The 20,124-nt window shown below is 51.1% G+C and overlaps 1 protein-coding gene across 5 annotated transcripts in view; it reads right to left on the reverse strand.

Annotated features, from left to right (window-relative positions):
• The window catches only part of RALY (RALY heterogeneous nuclear ribonucleoprotein), a 119,697-nt gene that overhangs the window by 63,963 nt on the left and 35,610 nt on the right, over positions 1-20,124 (reverse strand). For 4 of the 5 annotated variants that reach the window (XM_048072514.2, XM_048072513.2, XM_048072515.2 and 1 more), the window contains exon 2: positions 11,406-11,496. The exons of the other annotated variant lie outside the window; for it this stretch is intronic. The gene's annotated coding sequence lies outside the window, so the exon portion shown is untranslated. The remainder of the gene's footprint in view (positions 1-11,405; positions 11,497-20,124) is intronic. 5 annotated transcript variants of the gene reach the window in all.

Consider the following 20,124-nt stretch of genomic DNA (forward strand, 5'->3'; position numbering starts at 1 on the left):
CCATGTTAAAACAAGTTCTTCTAACCCAAATTCAGCACATAGGTTGGGAAATCCTTTTAAAGCTGATGGGAACTGCTGCACTAGGGCCTGTCTGCAAGACCTGCATGCTGCCCTCATCGCTCTGAGAGCCGCACCGGGCGGACAAACTCGTCTCCCGATGCACCATGCATCCACGGGCTGCACCTGCAGGGCGCGGACACCTCAGGCAATGCCTCATCGCAGAGCCCAAAAGCCAAAAATCAGGGACGAAACTCAATTGTATGCTGCTCGTCAAACCTTCCCGCAACTCTCATTAATGCTGCTCCATTGTGCACAGCCCTAATTCACTGCATTCGGTGCGCAGGAGGTGCCAGCAACAACTCCAGCTAGCAGCACCGAGCCCCTGCGACACCACGCTCTTTGCCAAATCCTCACTCCTCGCGTTGCCCATCGAGACTCGAACCTCCGGGACCACAGAGGACTCCGTCTGTACTCTGCTTGTGGGCTCAGAAACACAAAACTTACTGGAAGGCTTGGCGGCTCCCCATTATAAATTCTGCACACCCTTAAACTTTTTCCCCTAACTGCAAAATAATATAAAGTGTTTTTACAGTACCGTAGGTTTTATGTGCCATAAAGCAGCATCTGTGTGCATTCCTGATTTCCACACAGCTTTGACTTACTGTATGCCTTAATTGTCCATTTTTGTTTACAATGTGCAAAGGAAAAGCTTAAATGCAGCTTTCCACCCCCTGCAAATACAGATATTGTTGTTTATTTATAGTTCCTTATTTGCAGAGAACCTACGGAGACAAACAGAAATGTCATTTACTGGGGAAGGCAGATGTACTGAATCAATCACTGTGCCGAGGGGCCTGGGGTATTTCACAAAAGAACCACAATTCACAATGTAAGATAAATTACCCAAACCTTTATGCATCCCTTCCTGTCAGATGCTGTCTCAATACAAAGTTGGCAAAAAATACGGCAAAGCCCCTTTTTCTAGCTCTAGATCTGTTCCTCAGCCTTGAACCTGACCAAACTGCAAACAAAAAAGGAATTGTCTCTGTATTTACCCAGCTGTTGAGATTACACCAAGGTTTTGATCTCGAGCCTCATCTAATGGCGTGTGACGTGAGATGGGTAGCGCTCATTGACCACCCAAGTGGGCTTTACGTTTCCTTTAGCAGGTTGGGAAAAAAATCTGCCAGCACAAATCGGTGTAAAACTGCTCTTAGTGGCAGGGCAAGGGCTCTGCCTACGTTAAAAAAGAGATATTCCTGTATCTGTAGACACAACGCAGGAGAGGTAGCAGGGAGCTGGGCTGCTTTTCCTGTGTAATGGTAAAAATTGTTGCAAGATAGACAGGGAGGGATTCTTAATTTGGAAAAAAAGGCCAGCACTTCATGGACACCTTTGAATTTCCCTGAAAGCACCAGGAAGCGATCTGTTTTCAGAGTTTATCCGAAGGATTTTCTCCATCACGTTGAACTCGGATGAAGAAGGGAGAACAGAAATTAGGAAGAACCAAAATAACTGTGCACAGAGAAGGGGAGAAGGAAACAGTGCAACAAGGCGCTGCGGCGTTTACCTTCGGGTCGTGCCGGCAGACGGACGGCCAGCCTGGGGCTGGAGCTGAGCTCACGCTTCTCAGCCCCCATCTACAAACCTCTGCTGAATACAGCACCTTATACAGGTACCATATTTCATTTCCTAGCCAAACAATGCTAACACCTCACCACAGAATTAGAAGTATTTACAACCGACCCATCAATTCAATCGCATCCAATTTGTGTCCCAGGGCAGAGACCTTCATGGGGACTGTCCTTTGCCAAAGCTCTGCTGTCCCTGGGGCAGACGTGTTCAGGACCACCCTTCTCCAGAGGTGTTTACTTTCTTGGCCTGATCTCTCAGTGCAGGTACTCCTGTTCTGAGCTTTCTTCTTCACGAAAAGCAAGCAGGTGATAACCCGTGCATCAGCGTTGCTGCCCTGCGATTTAACAGCACGACACAGGGACTGGAGAGCAACCCTGCAGACTCCTCAGTACCCACCTCGTTACTTCGACATCTGCTCTTACCGACCCCATAGCCGGGAGACAGGAGGTGGTACATCCAAACAGTCCTTTGTACAGAGCATCAAATCCTCCTAGCTTTGCTCTGGCCCTTCATCGGACACGACCAGTGTTCATGCAGACAGACACCACGTATGCGAGCAAGACTCTAAACAGAGTGTTCTCTTGTGTGGACAGCTCTAGAAATGTGGGTACATTATCGCAGTTTTGAGCCACAGCATGCCTATATCTTACGCTTGCTCTAGATCTTAAAACCATGGTTCCTGCCACCGTCCCGCTCCTGCTCCTGGGCTCTGACTGCAGATCACACAGCTACAGATGACAAAATAACCCGTGTACCCGCAGTAACTGTTTTCCAAACCCACTGTGGTAATGGAAGGAGCTGGTCTGTAGGTAGATGGGCCGTTTATTTACAGATCATACATAAGTTCTTCCCAACAGAAAGCCAAGTTGAAGGTTCCCTGTCCCAGCCCATGCACACCCAGTTCCTGCGATCTGGGCTGTGGCTGGCAGGGGGCAGCTGGAGCACCGAAGGGTCTTTTATTCCCTCTCCCCTTCCTCACCACTTAAGTGCAGACTGGCAACAGCTTCAGACCAGAGGGACAGCTGGGCGGCGGGCAGCCCAGGCCTCTCCAGGACAAGGAACACTTCGTCAGCACCGTGATAATGGCAGGAACAAAGAGCCCCTGAGCGTGCCAACCTCTGCCCTTGGTCAGAGCTGAAACCTGGTGGCATCTGCCCCCGGGGAGTTCTTCTTTGCCCCCAGGCTGCCTCCGTGCTCAGCAGAGATGTTGTGCTGGGCGGCGGCCACCAAGGCTCCTCGGTTTGGCAGAGGCTTGTAGGAGAAGGACCATTTCCTTACGGCAACTTGGATGGAAATTACGGTTAGTTAGTGGAGGACAGTGCAAAAAATAACTGTGAGCAAGGTGGGGACCTACCTACCAAAGAGCAGGCTCAGCCCTGTTGGGATAGTGCCGACAAGGAAGCAAGGTCGCTAACGGGGGGAGAAATTCAGCCGAGCAATTTTTTTTTTTGGGGGGGGGGGGGGGGAGAGAAGAGCAGGAGATGATGCTGGCAAGCACAGGGTGAAATCAAGCTGGAGAAATCAATAAAGGGAAAGGACAGAGGGGGGGCGATGGGACGCAGGAAGAGATAAATTAAAGGCTTGCCCAGGGGTTATGATGGCTAGTGAACAATAAATTAAACAAAAGAGGGCAACAGGGACGAGCAAGGTAGTGTGAAAAATTAATTAAAAGGAAGGGAGGCATAACCAAAGCATAAAACATGGGTGCTGGTGGAAAGATTAGAGAACTCAGGGAATGAAGAGGCTTTGGAAAGTGTAATAAGAACCAAGGCAGAGGCTGTAAAGGCTGTGACCACGTGCAACAGCCAGATAAACAATGCAGATGCGTTTTTAAGAGGATGAGAAGCACAAAACCATTGAAGAAGAAAGTAAGCATCTTCCAAAAGGAGACAGCATGGCCGGTGCTGGGGTGCTGGTACACCGAGCCTCACTCCTCGGCTTGTGCACTCCCCTCACCTGCCTGCAAGTGGTCTCCATCCACCCCTGTGCCCCCAAAGGAGACTGCACAGGGGCTGCCCGTGGGATGAGGCATTGCAAGATGGAATATTTTGGCCAAGATAGCCCCCTAAAGCAATATTTCACCAGACGGCTCTCAGTTGCCACCGCACTGCACGTGGCGCCTCGCTTTTCTCAGGAGCAGGGGGGCAGTTTTTAGAAAAGCATCTAGGGGCATGTGTGGAGATGGCAAATAATTGTGCGGGTATTTTCAGGCCCTTCAAATCACAGAGGAAAAGAACAAATTGGGCAAGCCTGGATCTCATCTCGTCTTTAAATCAGCATCCTTCAAAATGAATGGTCTGCCCTGGTGCCTGGTGCCTGGGGAAGGTTGAGATCTTAAGCAAAAGGTACACGTGCCGGAGGAGGGGAGAAGAAATAATAATGACATCCAAAGCTATGAGAGGTAAATTAAAAAAAAAAAAAGGCAGATTATTTTCAAAGAGCAAGATCAACGCACTGATGGTGGCAGCTGAAGTTGGACAAGGAGCAGCACCGCGGCTCAGCCGGCGGCAGCAGGCCCCCACGTGTCACAGCGAGCACTCGGAAGGGAAGTAGGACAAAAAGCCATGGATAATTAATAACGCTGCAGACAGCTAAGTGGGTTCCCTGACCTCTCTCCAGCCTCACAAACTTGTCTTTGGCTTCTGGTTAAGCTGGATTATAAATAGCTAAGTTGATGGTGTGTTTTACCTGACAGATACTAGGAAGCAGGTAACTTCTCAGGGACATCGTAGTGCAGAGAGACAAGGCAAAGGGTGTATTCCCAGTCCCTTTTAACACACCAGAGCAGAGCCACACAGAGCAGTAAGGCTCGGATCAAGGAAATTTCAGTTGTGGTGTAATCACAGGCCAGCATTGGGCTGAGATGGGCACTGCGGGATGCTGATACCCCAGGGAGCCTGCACTGGACCTGACCCCGCTCAGCATCCACACCAGACACCACCCGTCCCCTTTTTGTGTGCATTTCTTAAAATGCACAAATCCAGAATGCAAACATAGACCCCTGGAGTCTTCTCTCCGCGCCTTCAACACCCCCTTCAGGATTTGCTACTGGGACTCAGGGGAATTTCATCACTTGACAACAACAAAAGCTGCCTTATTCTCATATATGAAGGCACAAGCAGATGACGGAGAGCCTCTGGGTTGTCGCGGGGTGAGGTTTTGCAGCCCAGCAGCTGGCCCCCAACTTCGCAGTGCTTTAAATTAACACCACAGCGCAGGGCAGGCGCCAGCACAGCATCCCTGCGGCTCACCTGGGATGTGGGAGCTTGCTCAGCAGCTGCAGGACACGTGGGGACACCGCTTGCAGTGCTTCCCCCAGACCCGTACTGCAGCAAGACGTCCCTGAACTCACGTGGGAGGCAGGTCTGAGGAGGAAAACGTCCCCTTCCAACGTTACTTCTCTGACTACACCTGTGTTTTAAACTTACACCCTTTAAAACACTAATTCCTGTAATTAGCAACCCTCCTAGCTACAAGGAGTCACTGTTCAGCGGCGTGGTGTGTGTGTCACCTTCCACTCAGACTGTGCGTGGTTCAATCCAGCTCCAGAGGCGTGAGTCTGCCCTCCTGACCTGCTGCTCCACTGCAGCACTTTCAAAAAGAAATGTTATTCAAGAGGATTCACACAAAATCTGTGTTATTTCCCAATTCTATCTGAATTAGAAGAAATTCAAGAATAGTGCCTGTATCTTCCCACACACACACGCGCTGAGATGAGTAATTCCTAATGCTTCCAGCTAAGCAATTCCTAATACTTGCTGCAAGCTATCATGCCATGGCACGGGGAACCCCAAAACCCAACTGTATTCAGTCTGGGCCTTGATGCAACACAGGCATGTGTTCAACCGTCGGTCACAGTCTGCAGGTGGGGTTGTTTCATCCGGAGGAGGAGGTAACCCAAGGGAGGTCAATGGGATGTGGGTGTGAGACCTGTGCCTTGCCAGAAAGCAAAGCCCAGGTTGTAGGGACAGATGCCGAAGAACAAACGAGGGTTTGATTACAAGGCTTTCCCCTGTCGCTCCAGAAAGAACGAGCAAGCAGAAGACCAAAGCTGACATGGTACCTGTTTGTCCCTCTGCTCTGAAGGCATCAGGAAGAGCCCGTGGCAGAGCTTGTCCCTGCAGAGCTCACCCACCAAGGACACAGACCTGTCCCCCAGGGCTGGACAGGCCACCCCGAGGCCACCCTCACTGACCCTCTGACCCTGTTTTTTAGTGCAACTTCTAACCCCAGGAAGAAATCTCCCCCCTCACCCCAGAATTGTGGAAGGAAACTGCCCTTCCCAAGGCACGGACCATCGGCGCGGGGACGCGCGGCACCGAGCGTTCGCTGGCTGTCACAGCACGCAGGGGACAGGAGCCCAGCCCCAGCCCCGGCAGCACGAGGTCCCCCACATCAGTGCCACTTCTCTGTGTCACCGCAGCCTGCGAAAGGTCACCGCCTCACAGGGGAAACGTGCATGAAGATGAAATGCTACATAAGGGGGGTGGTAAAATAAGCGACTTTTTGGCTAATTTCCTAAAATCCCCAATTCAAACCTCGCTGAAAGCAAATCCCAGGCCCAGATTTCTATTGATGAAGGACGCAGCCATCTGTTTGTTTGTCTTCTCTGCATTTCTTGCTAATTCTTATTTCTCTGTTTAAGAAAATCCACGCTCACATGTCATGTTTGATGCATCTGACAAGGTCAGAGCCATCACATCCCATCAAGCGCACGCCGATACAGCCTTGCAAGGGGAAGCCAAGAAAAGATGTACAAAAAGAGATTTATTTTCAGGTTTTCATTTTAAGGCATCCCCTTGCCTTCTACTTTCTGACTCCCCTTCCAGCTCTGGTACTCAGAGGGGCAGCCAGAAAACTGCACCTGGTCTGAGCCCAGAGTCTGAGCACTGCATGGGGTAATGTCTTCACAGGTACAACAGCAGATGAAGCTGGAGCAGAAAAAATATTCCCTTATAAAGGTTTAGGATTGAGAAATTCAGGCCCAGACCCTCAAAGGTGACTGGATACCTTTGAAGGATTAAGGATGAAGGATGACTGGGCAGGGAACTTGGGAAAATTACGGTGGAGAACTTGAACTGTGAGGCGTAGACTTGAACCTGTCTTCATCTGGTATTAAATCCTGTTCCCTGGCTTATCTCTGGCTTATCTTATAACATATAATAATCCTTGAGTGGGCAGCAACTGGCTCTTGCCAGGAGAGGGAGAAAATGCCTCCTGGGTGAAGGAGAAACAAGCCAAGATGGTTGGGACCTGGTGGTTCAGACACAGGTGAGAAGAACCTGTCCTCAGTCCTCCTGGCTATCAGCTTGTTTCTCTAAGAAGCCAGGGTGTCAGTAAATACAACCTCCCCGTGCCAAGCCTGTGAGCACTTCTTTGGGCTCTGCAAAGTTCAATGAACGCCTACGTGCAGCTGGGGGACACGTCCGTGACTGATCACTCGAAGCTTAGAAACCTTTAAAGTTTCATTCTGCAAGCATTTGTGCCTGAACTTTGAGCATGGGAGCTACCCTTAGCCACAGAAGCGACTCGTGTCATCATCTGTCAGCTGGTGCTTACACAAGCAGTTACTCGGGAAAAGATTTTACATTTTTGATTCATGCACTACCTCAGTCTGAATTAACCTTCAAGCGTGAAGAAGCTCTGAGAAGCAAAGATAATTTCAAGCAGCAAATCCCAGAATTAAAAAGCAACCCCCCCTTGCCTCCCAAATCAGATAATTTACACTGACGTGTTATTTTGATACGTTCGAGATTTGCAGAGAACTCAGCTCTCAGCTCCAGCACTCACTATGGATCACTTGCTCATTTCGGTCGATCGCAGAAAACCACCTCAGCTCTCGCATTCAATCGCTGACTCGGGGAGGTGCTTTAACCCCCAGCAGGCGCAGTGCACTGGATCACATACGCTGTGTGAAGGCATTTCTCATGTTCTGCTCACCCCCAGCAGAGCAACGGAAGCTTGGCGCAGGCAGAAGCGAGGACCGAGCTCCCCAGCCAAGGTCAGTGCCCACCTCTGGGAGCTCGGCACGCCAGGTTTGGCTCTTGCTGGAAAACCCAGCCCGTGGTCGGGGCTGCTCAGGTTCCTACTCGGAGCCAGCTAAGCCCAGCTCTGCGCAGGTCGAAGAGATGAGGGGGCAAGGGCAAGGGACGTCTCCGTCCTGGGGAATTCGGTGCTGGCCAACAGCAGGATCTACGTTTTGCAGAGAGTGCTCGTGGTGCTTGCAACCATAAAACAACTCCTTAATAATAATCATCCATCAAAACCACTCTTGACGAGCTCTGCTTCCATGACAGCCAAAGACAGCTTCACTGCCAAGAACACGGCTTTTCTAGCTCAACACTCACCCAGCCCGCTGTGAGAGCGGTCACAGAGCAGGGCCTCATCTCCCTCCCGGGCTCTGCAGGAGACAGCGGTAACAGGTCTGAATCGCTGCCTCCCTTTCAAACCAAACCCCATGCTTCGTTTTACCTCCTGGGAATCGTCTGAGGGTGCTTTCAGTTATTTGGGTTTCTTCTCCCTTCCCTAAGGATTTGCAAACACACACGAAGCACCGTGGACAAACCAAGGTTATGGCACTCCTGCAGACAGAAGATGTCTGCCCATGGTCACAAACACGTGGGGCCGCTAACAGGGCTCGGGAAGCCAAGCACAACACACCCTGCTCCGAACGACTCCGTGCTTCATCTCCACCTGCACGGCTCCGCTGGAGTAACCCTGTGCCGGAAAGGGATGCTGCTGGCAAGGCAATTGCATTCGAAAATTTCCTCTGCACATGTTTGCCAATGTAAAAATAAATAAAGGCCTTGTGCGAGGACACCTCAGGACCCACACTGCAGAAATCACGTAATCTAATTGCCTGCAGAAGAATACGAATTTTTTAAAAAGGAAACAACCCACGAGGGGCAAAGCAGGTCAGCGCTGGGTGCGAAGCGCCTGCCCACGCTGGCTGAAATGTGAGTGCTGCAAAGTGCTCGCTGCAGGCAACGGGCCCAGCAGCTGACAGCGGCTGAACCTGCTCTCAGGGCTTTGCACGCTATCGCTGCTCCCGATGGGCTCAGGTTGTCTTCTCGAGGCTCACAGCACCTGTAGAGCCTCTGGGAAGAGTAACAACTTTATAGTCACTCGAGGTACATCAGTTCCTCAAGCCTATTCTTTTCCTTGACCAAAGTATCTTAGGCACAGAGGGTAACTCAGTCCCACGTTTAGGGTTTTGTAGCCTCGTGCACAGCCCCTAGGATTGCAGCCCCCATGTCCCGCGGCCACTGCCACCGCGGGTGCTGCAGCGCCAGCCAGGGCAGCGCCATGCCTGCCCCTCGCCCACGTCTCCTGCACCTGGGACTGGCACCTGCGAGTCCCCTCTGACCCACAGCATCTCTTCTAAATTAAGCAACCTGTTACATCGCTTCCTTCCTTGGCCCACGGGGTGCTAAGAAGGTCACTGCCAGATCGTAGCTTTAAGTGCGACCGAGCCCCGTCCTAATCCAGAGAGGACAGGAACTGCCGGAGCTGATAAATGACCTGAGCAAGTGATTACAGTCTGGATTTATTTGTGATGGCCCCCTCTGACGCTGGCTGCTTCTGAGACGACAGACGGAAACCTTCATCCACAGTTTTCATTGAACTACCAAAACCCTTTTAGGATGCTCTGTGTCCTCTCGCTATGGGACACTTCCAAACCTCAATGGGTCAGCCCTGAAACAGGTATTTCTGTGATCTTCCCAGCATTGCTGAAATAATAGGCATTTTCATCAGCCCTCCTCATCCTCCGGAGTTACTCTCAATGCTCTCCTTGAGCTGCCTGAATAACAGATATTTTCACAGCTTTTTGTATATCCCCCAAGAAACCGGCAGTTTCAGAGCTCCCTCTGGAATCAACCTTTATTCTGTGAGCTCCCCATAATTGCAACAAATAATCAGCCAGCAGCATTCAAGGGTTCAGAAGCCCTGTGAAAGCACAGGGCTCGCCAATTGAAGAAGGTGCTGCAGCTCAAGCCCTGCAGCCTCTGTATGCAGGATAAAAGAGACTTTCTTCTGCTTAGGGGACAGCACAGCTGCACCTAGCTACAATAAATACCCTGTAGGAAAAGAAGGCTCCATAGTTGAAAGCAATGTTTAATATGCCAATGACCAAAACAAAAGTTTGAAAAACTTCTGGCAGAACTCTTCTTAAAATGCCCTGAATGTTAAAAAATGACATATTTCTGAAGAGCCGGGAGTTGGACTTGATCCCTGCGGGTCTCTTCCCACCCAGGATATTCTGTGATCCTATGATTCTTCCACGCTGCTGAATCCCATAACTTAATTTGCTGAGTTAAATCTAGGTCTCTGGAATTAGGGTATAGTACTTCTCTTGTTCATGAACAAGGTGACTTTTAGTCCACTTGTTTGCTTAACATATCCACATGTCAGAATTCGTTAGTCGACAAGATGTTTTTGTTACTACTAAAGGGAGGTATATTAAGCTAGAAGAAGAGGTTTCAGCCAAATCGTAAACCAGGCCAAATTCCCCTTCTCCTTCAACACCCTGGTTTTGGTTTGAAAACATTCAGGTGAATCGGGGGTAGCCCTCTGTTATTTTGGGGTGTCATCTATCAGATTTCCAAAGAAGATAAAAGGTGTAAACCTGAGTGTGGTATCCCTTGGTGTCCACCAAGCAACAGCAGAGCTCTTACCCATATGGCAGGAGGTTCCACCTGATAACATTTATTTTTTCTCTCTCCTACGTTAAGTTCCCAAGGAAAAACGCAACCATGCTACCAATTAAAACAAATGTGTTACACCATGGCTGCAAGCCCAGCAGAACTGGAAACTGAGGAGCTGCTTTTATCTGCCTGGGAACCGGAGGGGAAAGTCCATTGCTGAAAACATTTCACTACCTCATGCTCATATCACGCATTGTGCATTGTACAATTGCTTCCAGTGAGTCCTGAAATCTTCATTCAGTCTCTGCTGAAGCAAACTCCAGTTTTTATTCAGCTGGAGCCCTTTTACTGTGTGCTCAGTGAAAGAGAACTCCCACAAACACAGCAAGAGATCTCCCAGCTCCGGACTACACGGACTTCAGTCGCTCGGCAAGCACAATGAGTTTCTGATCACCCCAGCGCTTCCTGGAGCAGCATTCCCAATACTTAGGGCACAGCATCACCGATCCCCAAACCCTCTTCCATCCCTCCACAAAACCTCTTCTTCCATGAGGTGCTTTCAGCCCGGCCTGCCCGGGGGGCACAGCAGCCTGTGTCCTGGCTGCCCTTGGACCAGAGCTGTCCGAGTGCCGCCTCAGTGCTTTCCTCACGCCCTCCCACGTGCCCGTCACAGCCGCGCTCTTCTGCCTTACCCTGGAAATACCACAGACTGGGGCTCGGCTTTCATCTTCCCAAGCCCTGACACGGCAGAATGAGGAATTAAAACGTGCTGAACCCCACCACATCCGAACCATCACTATCCGCGCATCCAGGCGTGATGAAGGCACTCTCGCCTCTAGTGCCAGTGGCACAGGGGGGAGCAGCAGGTCCTCACCGCAGCCACCAGCCTCCGACCCCCTGAATGCTTGCACCAGGCCAGGACGAGCACGCACCCAGCAGGCTCAAAAGGAAAGCCTTCAGCCTGACTGCAGAGCAAAACCCACTTGGACCAGCTGGCGTACGAAGCCAGGTGTCCTTAGAGGCTTGTGGCGAGCCTCTCCTTGCAGAGCCGCAGCAGGAACTAATGGCAGGGCGCTCCCGTACCGCTCACCACCTCCGCGTGTAACGCAGGACGCAGCTACTCACCGGGAATGGTGTGGGCACTTGTGTTTGTTAGTCCTTCCCGTCACCAGGTCCGGGAGCAGGCGCAGCACCCCTCTGCGGTCTCAGCTTCGCCCTACAAGAAGCAGGACACACAGTTTTCTACCGGTTGTGGCAAGCAGATAATCCAGTACTTTCTAATCCACGGCAGAGGAGGGTATGCCGCATTGGGAAGATAAGCCTCTGGCTGGTTGTCTGCACGGATCAGACCCAAGACCTTTGGACTTAAGACTCTGAGCTGCTTAGCAAGGGGCTCAAAGCCGGAGACAGAGGCAGTTGTGTTTGCAGGGCTGAATACTTGGGATAGCTTGCTTCAGATTGGCTCAGGCTCGGGAAATCCCACAAAACCTGCTACATCGTGTAAGTGCTTGCAGAGAACGAGGTACCTGATGGATAGAGGACGGGAATTTTCGGTCACGATGCCTGGGATTTGTTAAGGGAAAAGAGGGTTTCTTCAAAATTAAATATTTCACAGTAAAGCAAACATTTTGTTCATTGAACTGAAATGCTCTCCTTTAAGCCAGTTCCTCTGGGTTCCGTTTGAACTGCCAGGACACCTTCCAGGACTGCAGCTAGGGTGCCTTCCCTTTCCTCCCACAGGCTGGGATACCCGGTTGGGCTGTCCAACGCGCTGCTTTGTCACCTTGAGAAGCCTGGGAGGCAGAAACTAACCCAGGGAGTTACGATTCAGAAGTGGAAGCTACAGGATTATCCACGGCATTTGTTACATTGGGCAGCACCAAGTGCCCGCTCAGCACGCTGCTGGTGCAGCACCATCGGCACTGTCGGCCCAGCAAGTGGCTCTGCTCGCTGGGAAGGCTGTGGCCAAGACAGCGGAGATGACTGCTCATCCCAAAAGTGGGCTGACTGCTTTTTCAGTGGTGGGATCCAGATTCCACCAAAACACCCCTCCTCTGCAACCAGCTGCCCACCGAACACGGCCTCAGCTCCGCAAGTCCTGAGCGAGGACGCAGGAGCTGCGGTCAAACAGCCGGGGTGCAGCGAGACGTCCCCCTGCTCTCCGGCCCCCAGGCAGCGGCCGCGTCTCTGAGCTTGCAGCCCAAACAGTCCCGAGCGTTCAGGAACTGGACCCAGACCCCATACTCCGAGTTCTAAACCATTAACAAATCCAGTAATTGGAACCAATTCCTTCAAATCAGCCTGGGCTAGCTGACAATGTACAAACAGGCAACAGAGCAAGGTGAGGTTCCTGCTCCTCCTCCTCCACCCTCCTGAAGTCAGTGATGATTCCCAGCAATGTCTCCTGAATGAGTTCCCAGGGCTCTCACTGATGGAGCAGTACTTTTTACACTCTGCTCTGTGAAATACTTGGCACCTGGGCTGCCTGCTCCGACGGGGGGCAGCAGGCAGGGATCTGCCAGCCGTGGCTAACAGCGGGGTGAGCGGTGAGTGCAGCCACCACCAGCGGCCCCCCGTAATTAGAGGCTCACTTCAGCCTCAGATACGCCACAGCACTGCAGAAGGTCAAACTGGAGTGAAGCTTTTAATTAAAACAGAGAAAGTACTAAGGACACAGAGAAATGAACCGCTGGGCTTAAACCACCACCAAGGACAACTCAGTGTGTCGATCAGTGACCAAACGGCGGCTTTCGCAGCAGAAGTCTCAGCGCAGAAGGGACAACCCCTCGTGCACGGGGATTCAAAGCTCTGCATGAAGAAGCCACCACAGTGACACAGGCTAAAACCAGGTGGCCATGGGGCCACTTTTGCTGTCAACCAAGAACCCGATAAAGAGTCCAAGCTGATGAACTTGACAGTGCTGTTTCCTCAGTTCCCCTCCGTTTCAATGGACCCATCAACCAGGTTTATTGGACCTCTCAAGACATCTGGTTGCATCTCTCAGTACTCCATGAGTTCAGAGATACCACGAGAATGGGCATTCGTGCAAGAAAGATGTAGAAGAGAGGAATGAATAAGAGAAATTTGGAGTCAAACTGTGTGGGAGTAGAGCCCTGAACATCAAAACTCTCAGTGACGCTGGGGATGTGGCAAACAGAGAATTACAGGAGCAAATCCCAGTAAGGAAGAAGGAGCAGAATTTTTACCAGACATCTGGATGAACTTCTAAACGCCTTCCCCCATCCTCCTCCCAAACTCACCCAGGTCCCTTGGCTCAGGCAAAAGAGTTTTATCTTGCTCCTAAAATCTTCCACTTTTGATAAGAAAAAAACAATGTTTTTCTCAGTGGGGGCTGGAGGGAGGAATTACGGAATTACGAGGAGCAGAGGGACACTGTGCAAAGAGCATCAGAAGCACTTAGTTGTGGTATTGGCACCATGCGCTGGTGTTGCCGTGAGACCAAGGGCCAAATTACTCACCTCTGTGCTCCTTAGGATGTGAAGTTTGACTCAGATGAGCTCTGCGAAATTAACCTCAGATTACAGGTGTACAGGAGGTGGCACAGAAGAATCTCACCACTAGCAAGGTCATGGGGGCTAAGAAAAGGAAGTCCCCCTCTGTTGCTCCGTAACTCCTCGTTTCTCCACGCACAGCTACTTTGAAGACCAAATTGCCCTGCTCTTATTCTAACTCCTTCTTTATCGCATGAGTCCTAATGAACTCAGGCAGGAGGAGCAGCAGGCTCCAGCCTTTGCAATGCTGGAGTCCACCTGTGCAGTGCAGTGCAGCATCCTGTGATTTTTCTAGAATCACTTCAACTGATGATGGAAAAGGAGGAAGGAGGTAAATATCCTGCCAACATACAACAACATCTTTCAAACTAAGTAACTGCACCAAAATGTGCTGTTTTATTTTCACTCTGGGCTCCCAAAGCATTTCCCTTCTCTCCCTGAATGATAACGGGCATAAAAATTAAATATAAATTCTCCAACAAAAAGCGAAACGCACTGAAGGGTAATAAATCACCAGTACTGGATGGCATTCAGAGGAAGTTGGGGGAAGGAATAAAGGATGAAATAGCATAGATATTGACTAAGATATATCATAGACCCTTACAAAACCAAGAACTCATCTTCAGGGCAGGGGATTCACCACAGTGGGCTGAATTTTGATAAAGAAGCAAAGGGAACTTGCAGCGAGAAGCGGTGGGGCTGGAATCAGAGGGCACGGAGAACCTCACCCCAGCACCCCGATCGCATCCCCACTTCATGCTGGGATGAAGTCCGGAGGGATGCGAAGACCACGTGCCAAACATGACCCACTGCGCTGGCACCAGTGGGATCAACTGGGATCTCCAGAGACAGTGAAGAAGGTCCAGTCCCACGCAGAACTGGGGCTGCTGGCAGCTCTGAGCAGCAGCTGTCACAGGCTGAACGCTCTCACCCGATGACCTGAAGTTCCTACATTTGCATTTCCAATAACCTGAAACACTCCCTGGGGCATCACACAGAAGCACAATATTCTGGAAACATTCTGTATCAGCACCGATCTTCTTCTTACAAACAAGATCACCTTTAGTTTTGCAGGCACCTCCTACTTCATTAAACTTAAAGATCTTGCTCTCCAGGGGTTTCCTCCTCAACTGGGGCAGGAAATGAAAAGACAGAAAATGCAATTTAATTGGGGATGAAGCTTCATCTTTACACTGCCTATCATCATTATGTGTCATTTAAAAACAAGCACGGAGCAGGTGTGAAATGGCACGGGCTCTGGATGCACATAAAAAAGGCTGACACCAGCAGCAAGAATCAGGTGGTGCGACCTGAAAACTCCTTTTCTCTTTTCTTTCTTTTTTTTTTTTCCTCAGATACAAATCCTTTTGATATGGGATAGAAGAAATGACAACTTCGTGAAGCCAAGTGGTTTGAAAAGAAGAGGAGCCAGCTTCAGGACGTTACCCTCGGGCAGTACCAGCCCTTGCCAAAACCTCGTGGTGCAGGGCTAGCGATGGCACAGAGGGCAGGCGAGCAGAGGTACCCCAGCACAGCCTTCACCTCACACCGAGGTGCTAACACTGAAGCTGCTGCTCCTGCTTCTTCCTCGCCGGGCATTGCTTTGCTTCCCCATGCCCTGATGGATGAAGTGTCTGACAGGGTCTGATGCACCCCCTCCTGCTCGCAGGTTGCACCGCAGCACACAGCCGCAGAAGTGACCCCAGGGCGCGGAAACTGCCCTGGGAATCGAGTCGGGTGGGAGAGGGCTCTGCTTTCCCTCGGGTTGCCCAAACCCTTCCTTCACGCTCCAGGAGTAGGGAAAAAAGTGATGAAACGCTCTTGTCAAGTCACCATTGAGGATACAAGTTGACCTTGTGCAGAGAGCAGAAGCAAGGAGGAGCAAGGAGAGCTCGGAGGACAGGTGATGCTGCTCACTGCGGGTTCTGTTAACACAGGAGGGTTACAGGGGGAAGGAGACCTGGAGTTCACCTCTTGTACTGACAGAGAGTCTGGGGGTTTAGGGCAGCTTGTTTGGCTCAAGCCTTCGCAGAACAGCCTCCACCACTGAGGCTTTCAGTCTGAGGATGCCCAAAGTCAGACGTGCCACATGTGCCCCTCCGCTCCGAGGCGTGCTCCAGCACGGGCTTTGCACGAGGGCTGGGGGCTTGGACCTGCCTGTGCCCCAGCTCTGCTCTGCCGTAACGATGGTGCCTGTGGCACCCAGCTGCCCGCCAGGGTACTTTCAATACCTGCCAGTGAAAAAGTGCCACCCAAGTGCTAAGACAGGCAGGCAGAAAACGTGGACGAGCTCAACCATTTGACTTCAAAACCACCGCAGCCTGGTTCAGCTCGGAGCTGTGTTTCCAGGCTCCCGGGTTGTTGGCTGGGTTGGCTTTACACGACGGCGTGTCTCCTGAAAAAAGGAATGACTGAAATGTAAGATCTCTCAAAGGCCTTTGTGTCATTCTGGATGGTATCGGTAACACTCTGGAGCTAAATACTATTTCTCTAACAAGTGCCATTTCTGTGTCTCTGGCCATGGGAGATACAATAGGGGTGAACTATGTTAGCTAATGCGCTCTAATTAGTAGCTGCCCCTCATTTTCAAAGTCCTGCCCCACACTGTAATGCAAATTCACTGCCTTTCATTTTAAGCAATACACCGGCATGGTTTTAGTCTTCCAGTGATTCTTTAATGTCATATCTTCTCCCCAGTGAATCAATATTCAGATCCCCTAATTGGAACTTATCTGCTCGCCCAGCCTTGGGCTAGGTTTGCTCACCAGCTGAGCTTATCAGACGCTCTCACTGACTGCATCGGCAGAGCCCAGCTTTGCACCGTGGCTGCTTTGCAGGAAAGCAAGGTGAGATGCTGAGTGCTTTCTGTAATGGAGACGTGAAACCCAAAACCATTTCTCAGCCCAGGATGGGATCAGGGACAAGTCAGTTTTCCTGCTCCACTTCAAGAAGTAAAGGCACAGCTCCCCACTGCTGCTAATTTTAAATCACATCTCCATCTTCTGCCTATAAATTCTCTCCTGCTGCCAGAAGGTCACCAGGCCAGCTGGAAAGCTATTTTTCACAACCTTGCTAATCCAGAGGCACCTTGCTGCCTCCTCCCACCAGGAAAATGCTGACAACAAAACTGACTGGTGGCCAGCAGGACTGCAGGTTGGGCATGGCATTGCAGGGAGGACTGGCCTTTACAGTACCAGCGAGGAATCCAGGAGACCCAGGATCAGTTCCCGGCTCCTCCCCAGCTGTCCTGCTTGACCTTGGGCTCCAGCTCTGTGCTTCAACCTCATCTCTACTAACTGAGGCTAACAGCACTTCCCACAATTGGTCATGCAGATAAATTAATTTTTGTTTAGGAAATAGTTTACTATAATGGGCACAAGGGCCCTGTTAGAATAAAGGGATATTTTTTCCCTTGCATCACCACCAGCTTTAGAGGAACGAAGCCAAGGACGACTGTAACACTTCGTGTCTAGGGCTGAGATTTTTATGAGATTTGTGCAGGCTCAGCTCCAGGATCTTCTCCCATCACCTGCCATCATTTCTTGGCGATAAATATTTCCAAGGAGGAGCAGCTGCATGGCACAAGGAGAGGCCAATACCTCTGCAGTGGCTCAGGTGCTGCAGGCATGCAGGAAAGCTGGTGGAGCAGTGGGGTCCCACCACCCCTTGGAGGGGCTGCTGGGGTCAGCCAAAGAGACAAAACTTTGGTCTCATTCCTCTGCAGGCCTCCGGACCCTGCTTGTGAAGAGACTTTTGCAATTGCCCAACTGACCTTCGCAAGCTCTTGTTCACCCAGGAGGCTGCATCGTTGCACCTCCCCTAACGCCTGGTGCATTTCCCTGGTCCAGTCCCAGGGAAAGCAAAAATAACTTTAAAAGCCTCCATATTATTATAATTTCTTAAAAATGAAAATAAGAACACCCCCTGGTCTGTGGCACAGACCCCTGCAGCCCCAGAGCTCCGGCCATGCTCGCCAGCCCTCACCCAGCACTGGCACTGCCTGCTGCAGCCAGCAACACACGTGGGGCCCATGCTCCAGCCCCGCTGCCCTCCCCACACCTCGTGGGACAGCCCCACTTTGGCAACAGAATGAAAATCATCTCAGCATCCACTGCCAGCGGTGATTCTCCCGAATACAAAGCCCAAGCAGCTAGATCCTACCCGTGCAAGAGGTGCTGCTGAAGCACAGCGCAGCAGGAGCCCGCAGAGACAGCGGGGAAAGGAAAGGGAAACCTCAGCCACCCGTCAAAACCCCAGCAGCGGAGATAATTGGCTTACACACATTTATCCCTGCACCCAATTATCAGCTCAGTTTAGTGTTTGATTTTCCACAAGTCCGGTCCGGCAGGCTGGCTGTTGTTCTGCTCCATTCCGCCTCTCTCGCCCATTTATATATATATTATCCACTCCTTAAATCATTTTAATAGCTTTTTTACTCGGATGCCCTCCCTTCTCATTCCAGCACCATCAGCACAAGGCAGGTTGCAGATATGAAGAAGCTGACATTTCCCTTTTGAGTAATTTGCAGTGGATTTCTTGCCTGTTTGATGTAGTCGTTTTGTTCTCTGCGATGATGTGACATTAATTATTGTTAAATATTCTTATCTGTTACACACAGTTCTGTTTAGATAAAGGTCAGTGTGTGAACCCCTGACAGTGCGCATCGCTGCCACGCTCTAAAGCCAATTTGTCATTCTCTGCCTTCAACTGCCTCACTTTAGTTTCAGTCCATTTTCCTGTTAATTCAGGCGCAGTAGAGAACCATTAAAAAATGCAAAATATCTCAGCTGTTTGGATTGGCACTCGGATGGTAAATTACCACCTTGGGTCGCCCCGGCTGCACAGGAAGGTCAGGTAACGCTGCCCATGCAAATCCAGCAGCAGCCACTGCCTCCACGCCTGGCCCCGGGCACCGCTGAGTGGATCCTGGCTCCATCCCCTCCGCACGCTCCCTTCGGGCAGGTACAGACAGCGGTGAGATCGCCCTGAGCCTCCTCTCTTCCATGCTGAGAAGTCCCCGCTCCCAGCTCTCTGCCAGGAGAGGCGCCGCAGTCCCTTCCCCGTCTCTGCGGTCCTACGTCTGGACTCTCTCCAGAAGCCCCTTGTACCTCCACCTCACGCCCAGTAAAACCTAAGCCTGCATCTGCTTGGTCTCACTTTTCCCTCTCTGCATCTTCCCGTGATGCCAGGGTGGGGACGCAGAGGCCAAGCCCCCAGGCACAGCCGGACCCCAGCAGGCAGATGTGCCACCTCGGGTGCCGCAAGAGAGCAGCTGGTGACCTTGGATGGCTCTCCCAAGGGACAAGGTGGTCACACAATCTCACGCAGACACGTGTCAGCGCAGCGCAAACAACAGCCCGCGGGACATTCAGCCTTCGGCAGCGGGGAGAGGTCACAATCACAGGCTCAGCTTACACCCACAGCTACTGGGGTGAGCAACGGGGCTGGCAGCCCAGGTGCCCCCATACAACCGATTTTGCGGCTCGGTTGAAATGCATGAGCCTCCATACCTCCATCCAAAGTGCTTCAGCGTCTGCTTCCCCCCAGGCACACAGATAGCCCTAATTACATCAAGGCAACTGCTCAGATGCTTAAACTGAAGTCCAGGCTGCAGTGAGTGTCTGAATGAGGACTTCAGTGGAGATAAAGGAGGTGAAAGGATGGTGGAGAGCTGAGCCTGCAGCCCCATGGAGCTGAGGATCAGGGGAGCTCAGAAGGCAGGTGTGGGTAAACGCAGACGCTGAACTTGCCAAAACCAGGGATGCTCCTTCCCAAGTCCCACCCGCAGCAGCAAAGCACCAGAAGCACCACGGTGAAAAGCACGCTAGCTTCAGCGCTTCCCACATGGAAAACATTTGATCAGTTAGCCAGTGATGTTTAATTTTGCATTATGCTGAATTGTTTTCTACTTTTAAATAAAAGAGAATAAACTGCCAACCCCCTCCACTCTCTGTAAGACACAAAGAAACATCATGTTTCGCCGAATGTAATAAAATGTCTCTTTTACTCTATTTCTTCATACACGAATAAGGCAAAAGATAGAAAGGGAAAACAATTCGGGCCCTCTCAGTTCTAGACTTGAGGGAGGAAAGAGGGCCTCTGACATGCTGGATCTCGCGGGTTGTGGCATGACGTATAGTTAGGAGTTGGACTCGATGATCCTTATGGGTCCCTTCTAACTCGGGATATTCTATAATTCTATAATTATATTCTATAATCCCAGCCCAGGAGGAGGTGCGCAGCGCGGACAGGCTCACGGTGCAAGCACGAGGCTTGAACGGCTCCACCCCAGGGAAGGACTGGCCGTGGGCAGAAGTGCTGGGAGGGACACA

The sequence above is a fragment of the Anser cygnoides genome, chromosome 16 (assembly GCF_040182565.1).
Source record: "Anser cygnoides isolate HZ-2024a breed goose chromosome 16, Taihu_goose_T2T_genome, whole genome shotgun sequence".
NCBI classification, from domain to species: domain Eukaryota; kingdom Metazoa; phylum Chordata; class Aves; order Anseriformes; family Anatidae; genus Anser; species Anser cygnoides.